This window comes from Apium graveolens, chromosome 11 (assembly GCF_009905375.1).
Source record: "Apium graveolens cultivar Ventura chromosome 11, ASM990537v1, whole genome shotgun sequence".
NCBI classification, from domain to species: Eukaryota; Viridiplantae; Streptophyta; class Magnoliopsida; order Apiales; family Apiaceae; genus Apium; species Apium graveolens.
The window spans coordinates 76,464,232-76,480,407 of record NC_133657.1 but is presented as its reverse complement, the minus strand read 5'-3'; positions in this window follow the sequence as shown (position 1 = coordinate 76,480,407).

Here is a 16,176-nt window from a genome sequence, read left to right as displayed (position 1 = left end):
ATTAATTATTAACACGCCTAATTTAACAGTTTTTAACATTTTAGGGTTCATCAATCCTCTTTTGGGTTCAACAACAATTCTCCTGGCAAGTCATCGGGGACGGAACCAGAAATTCAAAATGGGGTGGGCTTGACAAGTCTTTAGTAAAATTTTATCTGGGTGGGTTTGACAAGTCTTTAGTAAAATTTTATCTTTATCGTACAAGTTTTACTTGTGGTCTTTATATATTTGTTGGTTTGATTTTCACACAGTTTCAGTGAATTAGACAATTATTAGCTTAAATGGACTATACAAACTTTGGTTTTACATGAGTTTTAGATTTAATTGGGCTGCAAAATAAGAACACAAGTAACTACTAATTTTTTCCCCCCAAAATCTACCTGGTCTTAAGCCCAGGTTAGCCCTTCTGTGGTTACGTCCCTGCAAGTCATTAGATGTCAATCCCGTCGAGTTGTAATGATTTGATTTAATGAGAGAGTATTAATCAAAGAACCAGATGGAATGGCCGTTCAGTGATCAATGGCGGCTTATTGCTAGGGTAATTAACCAGATATATAGTCCATTTTAGGGTTTTTGAACCTCACGTACAAATGTACAATATATATTAGTTCAAGAATTTGTATTCTTGATTTACTTTTAATCGAAGACGACCAGAATAGCCTGTCACAAATTTCGGAACACATAAAATTTTTATGGAAGATACTGTGGTACGTATGGGTTTTCTATCCGCAAGACTTTTAACAGATTTAACACACTCTTAGTGTAACGGATTCCCTTAGCTCCCTCGTGTATACCAAAAGTTTGAATTTTTAATAAGGCGGGAGTCCTCTTTGGAGGTGCTGCAGGTTTCCAGAGTTCATTTTTGCAGGTAATGTGTCTCTTGTAACAATGGTTTAAACAATAAGATAGAGCATAAGATGATTCTGAGTCTAAGTCTCAGGTTTAGTTTTTGATAGTTTAATTCTAATTTGGTCTCGAGTTCTACAGTGGAAGGTTTAGGCATCTTTAATTTGCCTTTGATACCAACATTTGAACAAACAAGTCTGTTGTTCAACATTAATTCTTGTAAAACACATAAGATGAGTAATAGGTATGATGTGTTGGTCAACAAAAACATCATACCTATTACTTACTATTGGAATCTGCTAGCGCATCATACCTATTCCTAGTAGAAGTCGAAGCCACCTCCATCTTCGGATGCCTTTTAGGTAAATTGATGGCTATCAACAACTCCCACCCTCACAGAATATTTGACACAATTACTAGAGGACTGCGCCACCGTCATACCTGTTGGTTGAGTTGTAAATTCGACTCCACGTTCATTCTTTACATTGTACAGAATACCAGAGGTATGTTTTTTTCAGTGGAGGAAGTTTTCTCCTAAGTATAGGATTCCATAAGAGTATGTTAGACTGTAACTTTGAATCATCCTCGAAGACAAACAAAATAATCCGTCACAAATTCCGTGACACTTATATTTTTTACCAAAGAGATTACAGTATATAAAGGTTTCGTCATCGACGATAAGTTTTGATTTGTTATCATTTTGGAGCAGAAAATATGTTCTGCATGGGTGGAGCTGTTCTTTGTTGGGAAAGAAAGAGTTGAATAAAATACCTACCGCTGATAATGTGACAAGATACCACTTGTGAAAATTTTGTCCAAAAATACCACTCTAATACGCATTTCTAATATGGGTATTCGTAATACGCATTTTAGAAATGGATAATTAATGTTAAAAAAAAAGTTTTTCAAAAAAAATAAAAAATAAAAAATAATGATTATCATTTTTTTAAAAATTGTGATACGCATTCTGGTTTGGGCTTTTTTGAAAAATACCAAAGGCTAAAAATATTTTTGCAAAAATACTGTCACTTTTTTAAAAAATTTGCAAAAATACTTTTTAAGATTGCTTTTAAGGTTATTTTTGGTTGAATTTTGGGTTGCTACCCTTGCGGGGCCCACCGCCACATCAGCAGCCACACAGCCTGCCCCGTCAGCTGCCACGTCAGCATTGGGTGTGACCCACTTGCCACGTCAACTGCCACGTCAGCATTGGGTGTGACCTACTTGCCACGTCAACTGCCACGTCAGCATTGGGGTGGGACCCACCTGCCACGTCAGCAGAGTGGGTCCACTGCCACGTGGCGCACAGTCAGCATATGTATAGTCAACACACAGTCAGCATAGTATAATTTTTAAATAAAAATAAAAATATATAATAATAATAATAATAAATAATTAAAGTATATTTGCAATTAAAATAATATATTTGCAATAAATTTGAAAAGATAGTATTTTTGTAAAAAAATTTAGAAAAGTTAGTATTTTTGGTAAATTCTCTTTTGGTTTTGCATGTCTTGTTTACTGATTTTTTATTTATTTATTTTTTGTTTTTTTAATTTTTGTGCATGATACCCCTTCATCAAATACGTATTAGGTTAATCATTCCTCAAATGCGTATTGGACTGGTATTTTTAATCAACAGTTTTAGAAAGTAGTATTTTTATCATATAATTTTTAAAAAAAGTAATATTCTTGGCCATCGCCCATCAACAATTTGCAAGACTATTCTTGGAAAAAAATAAATTTGTGGTGCTTATCTATACTATATTATTATAAACGAAACATAAATTCATTTGGTCGGTTGATTAACAACTTCATTATTATAAACGAAACATGATTTTGTTTGGTTAGTTAGTTAACACCATCCTAAAAAGTATTTATGCTAACACCTTCCAAAATAGAGTGTAAACAAATATAATTTTATTAAAAAAAAATAACGTATCTAATATAACTACAGACTCTATGAATTGTTATCCAATTTAATATTTAATTATACTCAAATTCTTTTTTACCTCTTTTGTAGGAAACTAAACACTTTCAAAATTAAGTTTAGTAATTCAAATTATAATATAAATATAATATAATTAATAAATCAAGAAAAAAATAAAAAAAAGTTATTTAAAAATAATAATAATATTAACCTATCTATCTATACTATACTATTATAAGCAACCCATGATTTTGTTTGGTAGATTGGTTAATACTTTCTAAAAAAACAGCCTAACATTTATCATTTTTTATTAAAAAATAAAAATAAAATTCCATGCTACAGAGTACGCTCACTCAATATATGCCTTCCCTCTCAGAAAAAACACTTTTTATTCATCTTGCGGACTAAAAATATATATAATTAATTTAGAAAATGTCATATAGACAAGTTATATATCCATTAGTCCTACCAAAGTTTCCATACTTAACACACGTGCACGTCGTTGTTACATGACTCGCTACTAAAAACCTACTTCATTGGCCATTTATATAAAAAAAACATACCATAATTTTATTTGGTTGATTGGTTGATACTTTCTAAAAAAACAGCCGGACGCTTATCATTTTTCATTAAAAAAAATCCACGCTACAAAGTACGCGGACTCAATGTATGCCTATCCCTCTCAGAAAAACACTTTTTGTTCATCTTGCGGACTAAAAATATATATATATATAAATATATAATTAATTAAAAAAATGCTTAATAGACAAGCTATATACCCATTAGTCCTACCAAAGTGTTATGGATCAAAAACTAAGGTATAATAATTGTTGTATTTATTACTAAGGAATGTGAGCTTCGAGACTCGATTTGACTACTCTTGTGTTTCGTGACTCGATCTGCCTCACAAGATGCCTACGTATCTTGCTGTATGTCAAGGATCAAGTAAAAAACGTAGTTCTGATTTGTGGGGTGAGGCCCATTATATAGATTTTTGGGAGTCCCTGAATTGGACTTGGGTTAGGAGACTTTGTGGGCAAGTCTCGTAATTAGAATGGACTTTGGAGTCCTAAGAAGTAGGAAGCTGATTCTTATCCCACCATTCCTTGGAGGCCAATCTACAAGGATTTATTTCTCCACTAGGACTCATCTTATCAGCTGACTTATCCCTTATTAATTAATTACGAAATTAATTAATATTCAGGGTGTTGGGCCTTCTCAAATAGACCTAGCTGTTGGCCCAATTCTGATATGATTAATGCAACATTAATTATATACCTATGCCTTATTTTCTTCCCTATCATTTGCCCCCCAACTTTTGGGAAACAGTGACTAGGTTTCGCAGAAGTTAAATTTACTCGTTCCCTTACAGGGTATCGTTTTGGCGTAAAGTGTGGAGCGACCTACACATTTACAACGATTTGCTTTAATCCCTATTATTTAGGAATTATCTTAGTTTCCAGGAATTTTCCCAGAATTCTGGGATTTTTCCTTAATTTTCAGGAATTTTCCCTTAATTCTAGGATTTTTCCCTAATTTTCAGGAATTTTCCCTTAATTCTGGGATTTTTCCTTAATTTTCAGGAATTTTCCCTTAATTCTGGGTTTTTCCTTAATTTTCTGGAATTTTCCCTTAATTTCTGGGACTCTTCCTTGATTTTCTGGATTTATTCCTTCTTTTCTGAAAGTATTTACATTTCAGAAAATATTTTAAGGAATTTCCTTAATTTTCTTCCTTTTTTTTATACCTGGTTCGACCAGGATCCTGGTCGATTTAACCATTGATGTGCCCTAGTCGACAGGCTTTCGAGCAAGAACATTCGATCTCAATTCCTGGTCAAATTTCGGCCAGAATTTTCACCCTATTTTTTTAATACCTTTTTCGACCAGGATTTTTCTCTTTTCGGTCAGGGTCCATTTTTTGACCGAATTAAACCCTCTTTTAAGCCCAGGTCGAAGCCAATTTCGAGGAGAAGTGTTCGACCAGGAATTAAATTGAGATTCTGGTCGAATTGGGCCTATTTCTGGTCGAATTAACCCTCATTCAAGCCCAGGTCGAAAGCATTTTCAACCTCATCATTTCGACTAGAAATTTAACTAGCATTCTGATCGAATGGGATCGGGATTTTTCCTTAATTTTCTTTTGGGCCATCCCTTAATTGAGCTTTTTATTATTTCAAGGCCCAATAAGGCTTGGTTCTATACTTTCTAACTTGGTCCTTTTGCTGGGCCTTTAACTTCAATTATCTGGGCCCTTTTCAGGGCTTATCTCTTATTGGGCCTATTTTCTATAGGCCTTTCAATTAGGCCCCTAGTGCTGGGCTTTCAATTTAATTTGGGCTTACATTTTGGGTTAAACTTGGGCCCATTGTTTTTAACTAGGCTTTGGCTCAAATTCCTGATTTTCTAGAACTTCTAGGGTTCTATCTGGATTCTTCCAGAAATTTTCAGAAATATCTATTTAATTTAAATTTCATTTATGGATCCTTCCAGAACATTCTATTTTTTGGGCCCAAATGGGCTTTTCTAGGCCCAACTAGCCTTTTTTGTGCCTATATAAGGGTGGGAGGAGTGTGTTTTCATTCACACTCATCATTCTTCACTTCTCATTTCTCTCAAAACATTCTCTACTCAACATTCTCCAGCCTTCAAAGCTCCTCCCTCTCTAGGGATTTTCCGGCCTTTTTTCTAGTTTCTAAGCCCTCCTTACTTCCAAGGTTTTAAGGTCTTCCAACTTCTATCAATGGCTCATAAGAATTTCGAGAGAGCGGCCAAGATAGCCTCAGCTTCGAAACGAGGTAAGGATGTCAAAATCCGCTTTTCTTACATGTCTTTGATAGATATGCTTAATATTAGGGGGGACGAATATCCCTCCACTGCACATCTCGACTCTTTTAATCATTGCAACACATGGCATAATATAGATTACGATAAGTTAAAGGCACGTTATAATGTTCGTCCTCCCCTTAGGCTAGTTCCAGTTTCTGGTGACGACCGTACTTGCCACTGGAAACCCGATACTCTTTTTGTTTACACGGATGCCCTTGATGCTGGGCTTAGGTTTCCTTTTCATCCCTTCATTCCTCACCTCCTAACTGATTTGCAAATCAACACCTGTCAGCTCCCTCCAAACGCCTGGAGGAACATTTTATGTTTCATGGTTTGTTGTCTTAGGGGAGGTTTTCCCTTATCTGTAGCTGTTTTTAGGAAGGTTTTCCGATGTTATAATAGTTCTTCGGGTAATTGTGGTTGGGTCTACGTTAAGCAAAGGCCCAAGTGTAAGCACATTTTTAACAGCGCCTCCATTCCCGATAATAACCAAAATTGGAGGAATAGTTTTGTCGGGTTAAAGTGGGAGAATGGTGACTGGGGCACCCTCTTCAGATCTTCCTTCGGGAAGGTTAGTGATGGTAGCCTCAAATCCATTCACCTAACCCCCGAGGAAACTATCATTTATGATGAGCTTACTCGGGATGACGGTGCCAGTATCAGCTGGACTCTTTTAGAGGAGTTTTCCCTCATCCACGTGGGGTTATCCTCTGTTTCTCAACAGGGTATTTTTCTTCCCTTCTCATTTTTACTTTCTTTCATGCATTAATGACACCACTTATTTTGTTTTTCTCTTATTTTACAACTGCTAAGGAAATCAACTAGGATAATGTGCCTCTTGTTGAGGAGACTGCCAGGATGAAGAAGGCTCGCCTTGCGGGTCTGGATACTCGAGGAAAGGCTACGGAGCCTAGCTTCCTACGGAAGCACAAGGAGCCCATGGTGGAGGTTCCAGCTGAGGGAGCCGAAGCCCACAGTGCCCCAATTATTGCTGCTGCTCCTGTCTCTGTTGCTACGGGCGTCTTTCAGCCTCTTTGGGGATTCCGCCGAGGGAATACCGTGGTCGGATCCATGAAGCACGCCAGGGATTGGTCTTACCATGGTGTGATCCCCAAGGACTTCACCGATGTGGTTGCTACCCCTGACATGGAGAGGATAAAGCTCATGGGAGCTCAGTCCCTGGCCTCGGTATGACCCTTCCTTGAAATTTTTCTTTCTTTTTACTTGTAGCATTTTCTTGCCTTATTATATCCTCATTTATTGTTTCGTTTCAGTCTAACGCCTACTTTCAAGGCGCTGTGAGGCAAGCTGAATCATGGAAGATGGCTTCTGACAAAGCTGATAATTCCCTCAGGAAGCAGTAGAAGAAGTACGCCGCTTTGGAGCGGAAGCTGAAGCGTAATGAGGAGGAGCTCGGAGAGTCCAACGCTGAGTTGGTGGTGCTACGGGCCGAGAAAGATAAGGCGATTGAAAACTAATTGGACTCGGAGGAGTTTACCCAGTCCATGAGGGTGAGGGACGACTCAGTCTTCCCTGGGTTTTTTAGGACTGGCTGGGACATGGCCCTTGGGACCGTGAACGAGGCCTATCCTGATATTAACCCGGCGGACTATGTTTGCCCTGATGACGAGGCTTTGCTGCAGAGGTTTCGTACCCGAGTGGTTATCTCGGATCGTATCCCTCAGGACCCGCTTCCAGAGTCATCTTCGAGGCCTGCTGCGGATGATAGCTCTTCCTCCTCCGGATGATGATATGGATGCCGAGGGCACCTCTGCTCCTTAGAGCTTTTCTAGCCCTGTGTGGCTTATTTATTTTATCTTGTCTTCGAGACTTTATTTATCAGACTTTGTACTATTTATTCAAACCAGTTTTATTTATCGAACTTTATGCTTTCATCTTATGCACTTAGTTTACTTGTCTTGTTACTGGAACATATTTTGAAAACATTCTGAATTTCACAAATTGTTGGGATTCATCCCTCAAACTAAAACATGTAAATCCTAAGCAAGCAAAGCTTCAAGGTGCTTTTCAACCTACTTGTCATCTTGACAAGTGAGAACCATGCTCAACCGCCTTACACATAGTAAATCTTCAGGTTTTGTGCATGCCAAGTTCTCGGGACTTCAAAGCCATCCATAGTCTCAAGCTTGTAGGTTCCTCTACCTTGAACACTCTTGACCTTGTATGGCCCTTCCCATTTGGGGCAAGCTTCCCTTTATGCCCTACACCAGAAGCTTCCACCTTCCTCAAGACTAAGTCACCCTATTTGAAGAACCTTTCTTTAACCCTTAGGTTGTAGTAGAACGAAGCCTTTTTCTGATATTCCACTATTTTCGCATGTGCCTCATCTCGCACTTCATCAATTAGATCCAGGGCTAATCTTTGCCCTTCCGAATTTTCCTCAGTATTAAAAGCTTGAATCATGGGGGGGGAATGTGATATCTCTACAGGAACAACTGCTTCTGCCCCATATGCTAACATGAAGGGAGTTGCTCTAGTCGTGACTCTACAGGTAGTCCTATAGGCCCATAGTATTGGGAGTATTTCATCCACCCAGTTATTCCTTGACTTCTCGATCCTCTTCTTTAGTCCATCCAGGATTATTCGATTCGACACTTCCGCTTGCCCATTGGCTTGCAGATGAGCCACATAGGTGATTCGTAATTCAATTTCATTCTCCTCACAATACTTCTTGAATTCCTTATTGTTGAAATGTGTTCCATTGTCAGCGACTAGGATGCGGGGAATTCCATACCAGCACATGATATTTTCCCACAGGAATTGTGCAACCTGCTTAGTTATGATTTTGGCCAAAGACTTGGCTTCAATCCACTTAGTAAAACAATCAATGGCTACAATCAGGAACTTCCTTTGTGCCGTGGCCAAGGGGGAAAGGCCCAAGTATATCCATTCCCCACATAACAAAGGGGATATGTGAGTTGATGAAGGTCAGCATCTCGGGGGGTTGTCCAACGACAGGTGCATGCAGCGGTCACACTTCTTCACATACTCTTTGGCATCAACCATCATTTCTGGCCAATAGAAGCCTAAACAGGTTATCTTATGAGCTAATGCTCTGCCCCCCAAGTGTTGCCCACAGATACCTTCATGCACTTCTTCAAGAGCCAAGCGTGCCTTATCGGGCCTGAGACATCTTAGGTAAGGAACTACATGAGATCTTTTATACAAAATCCCATATATGAAGGAGTATCTTAATGCTCGAACAACCAACTTCCGTGCTTCAGTAGCATCATTTAGCAACCAACCGGTTTGAATATGAGTCTTAATGGGATCTATCCATGACGTCCCCAAACCTATAGGAGCTACAAGCTTAATATCAAATCTCCGTGTCTTCAGAACGCGGAAGTATACACTTCCTGAACTTTCCTCTATCTCAGATGAAGCAAACTTTGATAAGGCATTTACCTTAGCATTTTCCTCCCTTGGAATGTGCTCAACATGGCATTCATCAAATTGGGTCATCACAGCCCTTACTAGGCGGACATACTTAGCCATCGTACCATCCCTTGCCTCAAACTTTCCCTTTACCTGGGATATGACCAGCTTCGAGTCTCCACAGACCTTTAAGTTCTTGACTCTAAGTGTCCCTGCTAAGCCGAGGCCAACTATCAGAGCTTCATATTATGCCTCATTGTTTGTGGTCGGGAAGTCTAACTTCATAGCATATTCAATTAAGAACCCATCGGGGCTTTGTAAAACCAAACCTGCTCCACTTGAATTTGTTTTTGATGCTCCATTAAAATAGAGAACCCAATATTCCTTCTCCTCATCATCCTTTTCTTTGTCCCCCTTATCAACTTCCTTGTCTTGAGGTATGGTATCTTTCTGCCCCCCGACTTCTTGGTTGGGTATGGTACATTCCACCACGAAGTCAGCCAATTCCTGGGCTTTTATTGCCGTTCGTGGCTTATACTTGATATCGAATTCTTCCAGCTCTATTGCCCACTTGATCAACCTCCCATTAGCCTTTAGACCATGAATAATATTTCTTAGGGGTTGATTTGTTAGCACCTCAATCTTATGAGCCTGGAAGTAAGGACGCAACTTTCTCAAAGCCATTACCAAGGCTAAAAAAGACTTTTCAATAGTTGAATAATTGAACTCATCTCCATGTAGAATTTTGCTGACATAGTATACGGGTTTCTGGATTTTCAGTTCCTCCTTAACCAATACAGCGCTCAAGGCACTCTCTGAAACGGCCAAGTACAAGTATAAAACTTCATTCAAAGCTGGCTTGGCCAACAACGGGGCCTAAGCCATATATTTCTTTAATTCCTTGAATGCCTTCTGGCTTTCTTCACTCCATACAAAATCCTTAACCTTCTTTAAGGACTTGAAGAATGACAAGCACTTGTTCCCAGACTTGGAGATGAATCGTCCTAACGCAGCAACCCTTCCAGTGAGCTTTTGAACATCTTTGATAGTTTTTGGTGGTTCCATGTCCAGGATTGCCTTTATTTTATCGGGATTGGCCTCAATTCCTCTCTTGGAGACCATCAATCCCAAAAACTTTCCAGATCCTACTCCGAAAGCACACTTTGTAAGATTTAACATCATCTTGTGGTACCTCAGAACCTCGAAAGCTTCCCTCAAATGGGTTATATGGTTAGTCTTCACTAGACTCTTGACTAACATGTCATCAATATAAACTTTCATGGTCTTGCCGATAAGATCCTTAAAAATTTTATTTACCAACCTTTGATAGGTGGCTCCTGCATTCTTGAGACCAAATGCCATAACAAGATAACAATAAACACCAAAGTCAGTGATGAATGATACCTTTGGGATGTCGTCCTTGTGTATCTTGATCTGATTGTATCCACTAAATCCATCCATGAAGCTCAGCATCTCATGTCCAGCAGTGGCATCTATCAAAGTATCTAGCCTTGGCAATGGGAAACAGTCCTTAGGGCATGCGTCATTCAGATCAGTGAAGTCCACACACATCCTCCATTTTCCATTGGACTTCTTCACCATTACAGGGTTTGCTAAACATTCTGGAAATTGTATCTCCTCGATGATACCAACCTCTAAGAGTTTCTCTACTTCCTGTTTTATAGCTTCTTGCCTCTCTGGAGCAGAACTTCTTTTCTTTTTCTTCACTGTCTTCCGATTTGGATCCACATTCAGCTTTTGAGTAATCAGTTCCGGGTCTATGCCTGGCATATCAGCTGCTGACCATGCAAACACATCACTATTTTCTTGCAAAAATTTCACCAACTTCCCTCTAAGGGGCTCCTCTAGTGTGGCTCCAATGAAAGTCACCTTCTCAGGATCCTCGGGAGCTAAAAGAATCGAAACCAAGTCTTCTGCTGGCTTCCCTCTTTTCTCATCATTCTCTCGAATATCCAGATCTTCAATAGGCAGAACCTGCCCCCCGACTCCATCTTCCCTTAGTAAGGCCACATAACAACTTCTAACCATTTTTTGATCTCCCCTCTCTTCTCCAATCTCATTCCGGGTGGGAAACTTCATACCTGAATGGTAGGAAGAAGGGACTGCCTTGAAGGCGTGTATCCCTGTTTTCCCCATGATAGCATTGTAAGTTGAACTAGTCTTTACCACCACAAAGTCCAACATCTGTGTTGCTTACCTTGGTTCTTGTCTTATGGTCGTTGGCAACTTGATTATCCCTTCCACGGGGCACTCTACTCCCGCAAATTCATATATCGGCATATCGGTTGGGGTTAGTTGAGAATCATTATAACCCATCCTTTAAAAGGTGTCATGGAGCAAGATATCCACTGAAGCACCATTATCCACAAGGACCCTCTTAACCGGGTTGTTTCCTATTATCGGTGTTATGACCAGCGGGTCGTAATGGGGAAATTTCACACCCTCCAGGTCAGAATCATCAAAAGTCATTGTTACTCCTGTCCTGGCCCTCTTCGGGGCTTCTCCAACAATATGCATAACCTCCCTGGCATATGCTTTCCTGGAGTTCTTGGATAATCTAACAGCAGTTGGTCCTCCAAAAATCGTGTTTATCACAGGTCCTTGGGGTCGTGGTCCTCCAAAGATTGCATTTATGACTGGTCCCCTAGGCTGGGGATTCCGCCCCTGATCGTCTTGGTCCCTCCTACGATCTTCAAAGTTCTTTCTCCCATTGTTACTCTTCCTGACTTGCGGGACTGGTTAAAGTAAAGGCAGTCAAAGTCCCTGCCGCCCTGCATATGATCATTACGCTTCGACCGGGTTATTCTATTCCACCTCTCAGAAAGAAAAGAAAAACCATCTCTGGCGATTAATCAACAATTCAAAGTGCACTGGTAGGTAGGCCTGTCTTTCTCTGGATCCCGCTGTGCACTCCCTTTGAAGGACATACAACATGTCTCTCTTCCATTGATCCACAAGAACTATCTCTTCCTTCCCTAGTGTACTTGTTCAATCTTCCTTTCCGAATGAGGAACTCTATTTCATCTTTCAGTTGCCTACACTCATCGGTGTCATGACCAACATCTTTGTGAAATCTATAATATTTGCTCTTGTCTAGCTTGGCAGAATCTGCCTTCAAGGGTTTAGGCCAACGAATATCTTGGTCTTTCTCGATTTCCATCAAGATCTGGCTTCTAGGAGCATTCGGCTTAGCGTATTCAGCGAACTTTTGCCCAAGTCCTCCCTTCTTAGGGGTTGAATCAGGGTTTTGCTCAGTTCTAGGATACTTGTCCTTAACGATATATTCCAGATCATTTTTCCGCTTCTTGCCTCCAACGGGCTCGTTGCTCACTACGGTCTTCCTCATGTTCTCTTCCACCTTGATGTACTTCCCGGCCCTATCTTGGAGCTGCAACATGCTCTCAGGGGGGCGCTTGGCCAAGGACATCTTGAAGAACTCATCCCTAGTTCCCTGTTACAGTGCTATCATGGCTACCTTGTCATCAAGGTCCGGGACTTTTAAAGCTTCCTTCGTGAAACGATTCAGGTAGTCTCTCAAGGATTCATTCGCTCCCTGCACAATGCTCATGAGGGATGCTGAACTTTTCTCATGCATTCTCCCGCTGATGAACTGCTTAATAAAAGCCTGACTTAATTCTCTGAAGGACCCAATAGAGTTCGGGGGCAAACGACTATACCATCTTTGAGCCATACCCGACAGGGTTTGAGGAAATGCCCGACACTTAATAGCGTCATTCACGGGCTGCAACAACAGTGCATTGGAGAATGTCCTGACATAATTAGCGGGATCTCCCGTGCCATCATAAGCTTTGATAATGGGCATCTTGAACTTCCTTGAGATATGAGAATTCATTATCTCTTCAGTGAATGGTGGAGTAGGATCATCAGGATCTCTAAGGGGAAGAAGATTGCTTGGATCAGCTCTTGGGACTACAACCCTTCTTTGTGACGGACCATCCAGACCTATGATTGGAGGAGGATTTCTCCCCTAGGTGGTAATGGGGGCCTAGGAACCTGGTGCGCCTCCAAGTCGCGCTTCAGCCTTCGAATCTCAGCCTCATGGGCCTTGATTCTCTCCTGCACTTCTTGGGGATTTACCCCTCGGGTGCTTCTAGGACGTTGGTTACCATCATCCATCGGCTCTTTGCCAGCACGTCTCCTTTTTGGGGCCACTTCTTCATCCGAAGATTCGGAGTCTCTCTCAGTATAAGGACCAGAAAATTCTTGATCCTCCGGGATAGGAGCCAAACCTTGTATGTAGGGGGTGTTCGCCTTCGTGCTTCACCCCGTCCAACATATCCACTTCCTCCAATTTCGGGGTAAAGGGGCATCCCATAAGGTGGGTTAGTAGTCACTTGAATACTCATACCCAATGGGTCGAGAATTCACTGGTGTATGTAGCTGCTGAAGTTGGGAATTCGTTCCTTGAGTAGCTGAGGGAATCGTCCCTTGTGGCTGAGGTTCAGTTGCCCCTACCTGGGCTTCTCCTTGGGTGGCGGCATAGGTTGAATGCGGAGGTACCTCCACGGTTGACGAAATCGCTTGGGTTGTCCCCGCGGGTGTTCCTTCTTCAAGGGCTCTGCTTGTTCTCCGTGTTCTCGTCATGGTTGTTTTTGTGTTGTCCCATAGACGGCGCCAAATGTTATGGATCAAAAACTAAGGTATAATAATTGTTGTATTTATTACTAAGGAACGTGAGCTTCGAGACTCGATTTGACTGCTCTTGTGTTTTGTGACTCGATCTGCCTTACAAGATGCCTACGTACCTTGTTGTATGTCAAGGATCAAGTCAAAAACGTAGTTCTGATTTGTGCGGTGAGGCCCCTTATATAGATTTTTGGGAGTCCTTGAATTGAACTAGGGTTAGGAGACTTGGTGGACAAGTCTCAGAATTAGAATGGACTTTGGAGTCCTAAAAAGTAGGAAGCTGATTCCTTATCCCACCAGGTTCCTTGGAGGCCAATCTACAAGGATTTATTTCTCCACTAGGACTCATCTTATCAGCTGACTTATCCCTTATTAATTAATTACGAAATTAATTAATATTTAGGATGTTGGGCTTTCTCAAATGGACCTAGATGTTGGCCCAATTCTGATATGATTAATGCAACATTAATTACATACTCAGACCTTATTTTCTTCCCTATTATAAAGTTACCACACTCAACTCACGTGCACGTCGTTGTCACATGACCCGCTACTAAAAACCTACTCCATAGGTCATTTATATCAAAAACATATTTGGATCACAAAATTAATAAATAAATTTGAAAAATAAGATTAAATAATTTATATTACAAATTAATATCAAAAATTTCAAAAACTTATTTATTTTATTTCATAATTTACCTTTTATAATAAAAAGTAAATATAACAATAATAATAATATGATAATAAATATTAAGATTAAATCATGCATCGCGCAAGTTATATGCTATTTTAAGCGTAATAGGTTACGATTGGTCTGTTTAATACCTTCGTAAAAAATAGTTACATGACTTTCAAAAACATTATTAATATTAAAGATAAGAAAAAACATGTATATTTTACTCTTCTAAAATTAATTCAGATTATAATTCTACCAAATAATCACATAATCAATTAATTCTTAATAATTTATAGACATCACATGAACACAAATTCTATATTTAAAAATTAAATAAAAATACATGAAATTGAAAAAAACACAAAACTTGTATTCTCTCACGATCTTACATAGACGAACATAAAATAGGATTCCTTACGTTAAAATAGAATTTATTATTGATGTGATGATATTATTAAATTTTATAATAAATATACGAGAATCGTTATATTCAATATGAATAATATTCTAAATTTTAATATTTTAAATATCCAAATTTGAATCCGTCAAAAGTATAATATAAAAAATATATTTATCATTAATTTCAGTAATGCATATTTATTATATTATATTTTAATTATAATTTATAATTTTTTTATTTTTTTAAAAATTATTATATAAATAATAATATTATGTTATAATGGTTGGTACTCGTTATACTGAAAATATGATTTATAGCGGAAGTAGCAAGTAAAATATACCGGCGCACGATTTTCGTAGTCGTGCAGCCAAAAAAATTCCTTAACGATTGAGCACTTTAGCACTTTATTTTTTTTTTTGAAATAAACGTACTTGCATTCAATTAAACTTTCTCAGAATCAACATTACATAGAATAAAACCCGGAGCAGTTATCAACCACTCATGGTAGCCTGACATAGAATACGTAGTTGTTGCTAACAGATGTGCTACTGTATTCGCAGACCTATGACAGAACACAACTAACACTTCATGAAAGTGTTTTAGATTATCCCTACAAGCCTCCATAATCGTATCAAAATAAGATTGTCCTCCTTCCGCATGAATTGCATCCACCACCCCTTTAGCGTCACACTCAAAGATACACTTATTATTCCTCCAATCTTTCGTCCAAGACAGTGCTTCCCGGAGTCCTATAGCTTCGACTTCCCTGGGCTGCAATCTACCTTGAATCTCCTTACTATAAGCTCGAATAAAGCGCCCATGATCATCCCTAATGACACAGCCCACTCCCATCTGACCAGTTCGCACATTACACGCGGCATCAGTATTAATTTTAACCCACCCCTCAGGTGGCTTACTCCACCTATTACAGCTCCCCTGCTTCTGTCTTGTACTGTTAACAAGCTCATCCCTAGCTCGATTCCATTCTGCCAGCATACTACACGATCTAGAATGAACACCAAAACTTGAAGTGTTGATACGATTCCAGACCCAATTATTTCTTCGATGCCACAAATTCCAGCACACCAGACCAACCATACCATTCTGCTCCTTATTTCCAATTTGAAACACTCGTTTTAACATATTAAACACACTATCACTTAGTCCTACTTGAACCACATCTGCCAACCCAACCCTTGCCCACACCTCCTTTGCAAAACAACAATCAAACAAGACATGCACGTCATTCTCCACACTTCTCTGACACCAAGAACAATTCGGGTTTATATCTACACATTTTTTCCTCAACGCATCAGCAGTAGGTAACACCTGACGACAAATACGCCAAAGAAAATTAACCACCTTACCTGGTAGATCAAGGCCCCATAATTTCTTCCAAAAAACTTTATCTGGACACTCCGTCTCTCCT